The following is a 2872-nucleotide window of genomic DNA, read 5'->3' on the forward strand; positions in this document are numbered from 1 at the left end:
CCACAGACCCGGCCCCGATCAGCGTCTCGTTCTGCCTCCTTCCACCTGCCGCGCCTCGGCGGGCGCTGCCCCCATCGGTGTTTACAGTCACACTTGCATACACATCGAGACAACTGACTCCTCTTACTCTTCACATACAAAAATGCCCTTTTCTTGTGTTGTGCACATGTATTTTTTTTCATAGACACCGTTTACAGCCTTGCTACAGCAACCACACATACTCATAATCGGCAAGTTACTCTTTGTTGTCAATTCTCTGCTTCCCTAGCTGCAGCTGCACTTGCTGCTGAGGGTTTTTTCTTACCATTTTAAGCGTAAGTTCAGCTGAAAAAGCTTCTGTCACTTTGCATCACTCTTTGCTATTTAATGTATTATTCTCAGCTTTTCAGAGAGAAGTTTCTAATTCAGTATTGCTTAATTTTCATTATCTCAACTCTTCCCATGTAATTTGTCGTACAACAAAGAGGTTTAATTTTTAGCATTGGTCAAGAAAAATACTTTTAAGATCTGTTGTGTTTTATTAATACATTACACCTGTTTTCAGATATTCTTGGTAATTTAGCTGTTGTTTTGTGGGACCTAGTGTATGTTTGCTTTGGGTTTTTTTCAGTTGCCTTCCATCTTGCTTGTCTGCTTCCTTTTCCCTGCAAAGAACATCCCACACAACTGTTTTTAAATCAACAGTAAGCAATGAGTAATCTCTGTAATCTTGGAGGGTTATCTGGAAAACCAGGGTTTGCTCGATTTCTTTCTGGAGCTCTACCATTCTTCTGCTGCTTTAGCAGAACTGCCAAGCTTGAGCATTTGTCTCTATTAAAATGCATCTGAATTCCTGGTTTGTTCTTCTTTTTCATCTATTACTTTAGTATCCATGGAGATCTTGGTGTTTTGTGCTGTTTCTGCCTGTTTAGTGTTGCCAACTTGTTTTTTTCAGAGGTTCTTTGCCACTTACTGTGCTCTCTCCCAGCGTAAGTACATTCCAAATCTTTATTTTTTGTATTATTTTGTTTACTAACTCTGTACTCTTGTTCAACTAAAGCAGTGTTTATATTAGCACAACTTTTTCTAGAAGTCCCACAATAAAGCAAAACCATACTGATAGTTCAGCTAACAGGCAAGAAGCTTGTCCCACAGCAGGAGGAAGGGCAGGCAGCTCTCCTGTTGCTTGAGCACATTTGTTGCTGTCTTGGAGTCACAGCCTTGCTTCTCTTGCATGACTACATTGGAAGCTGCATTATAGAATTGCTACTGTTGATACATGGTCTGCCATGCAGATCTGCAACATGCACAGACAAAACTATGTGAAGGTTTGAATTTACTGTTAAGTGGTTCAATGGCAACATTGACTTTGTCTTTTTTTTTACATCTTATACCTAAATCTTTATCAGTGACAGTATCTGCATGGTAATTTTAAGTGACATTTCAATAAGGAAAATAAGTCTGCAGTGACTTTTAAAAATTATGAGTGGTAGCTACTGCAGAAGAGCTACAGTCACCTACGTTCTGAAGATGTAAGAGAACTTTGAGCATAACTGTGGCCAAGGACAGTGAGAAAAATCTATTGAATATACCTGAAAAGGTCAGCTGAAAACTTTATCCCCATACTGACAACCGAGGAACATGGAGAAGTTGCTTGGAGGCCTGGGCTGGTAAGACTACAATGGAAGGAAGCAGTCTTCTTTAAAACAGAGCCTGTCTAGTGATGTTCAACAGGTGTGTATACCTGCAAGGCCCAAAGCTATGGCTATCTGCTTATTTCCACAGCCTTAAATGGGTACAAATACACGGAATTGCACAACTGCACTGGTTTGCAACAATCTGGAAAACTTCCAGCAGCATTTAGGCCAGGTCACTTATAAATTCCTAAATGGTCTAATCTGCCAGGGTAGCAAATGCAGAGTATCCAGAACAGATAATACTGTTGGGGTGTGGAGGAAAAATGTTCATCTTGGAGAAAAGAATATGTCTAAAGCTACTGCTGCTCCTCGTGAAACAAAAATTTGGAGCTTCCAAACCCCTTTGTTTTCTAACACTCAACAAAGTGGGCTAGGTAAGGATTCCGAGATACAGACCCAATAAGCTGTTATTGAGCAGGCATTCTTTATTGCAGCGCTGGGCAGCACTGGGGATTCTCCACCATAAGTACTCTGAGGCCTTAGCAAAACACCCCAACAAGCACACACCAAAACCACGCATATTCAGTTTTATGTCAACGAGTTCCCAGAATTCTTTTACATAGTCATTTTGTTTCCTGGAATTGTCTGTCTTTGTAATTATGCATTCTCAAGGGTCTCCTGGGGTGGGGTCTTTGTTGATCCTAGTCCTGTCACCTTTCTCTTGTCTCCAGTCTCCCCTGGTAGATTGCCCAGGTGGGTCGGAATCAACACGAGTGTCTGTAGGCACCTCAGATCTTAAAAGACTTGATGTTATCACAACCTGCAGGATGCTTGGCATAACTGAGAGGTTCACAAAGCACATTCTTTTAAAAGTAACCCGTTCAGCTAACTTAGTACAGCAAACTAGTTATTTTAGTAAACTTTTATCAAGCTATACTTCCACTGAATCTACTAACGAGTATCCTATGACTATCACCAGGCTTCTATGAAGTACAAACATTTTGCCTTTCAGTTAGCCCAAATGGGAGACGTACTTCTGAAGCAGTATCAATCGGTGTACATGAAAACTACCAAAGCTGGTAACAGGGCCCCAAGTTAACCCCCACTGTGAAGCAAAAGTGCCTGCAGAGGAACTTCGCCCATAGAACGTGGGATGAACGAAAGGTTCGCTTGCCGGCCGCCCTGTCAGGCCCTGGGGAAGCGCTTTGGTTCGCCCTGCCGTGCCAAGGGAGTCCGGTGGCGCTGCCTGGAGGGCC

The sequence above is a fragment of the Chaetura pelagica genome, unplaced genomic scaffold, assembly GCF_000747805.2.
Source record: "Chaetura pelagica isolate M959 unplaced genomic scaffold, ChaPel_1.0 scaffold416, whole genome shotgun sequence".
Classification (NCBI taxonomy): domain Eukaryota; kingdom Metazoa; phylum Chordata; class Aves; order Apodiformes; family Apodidae; genus Chaetura; species Chaetura pelagica.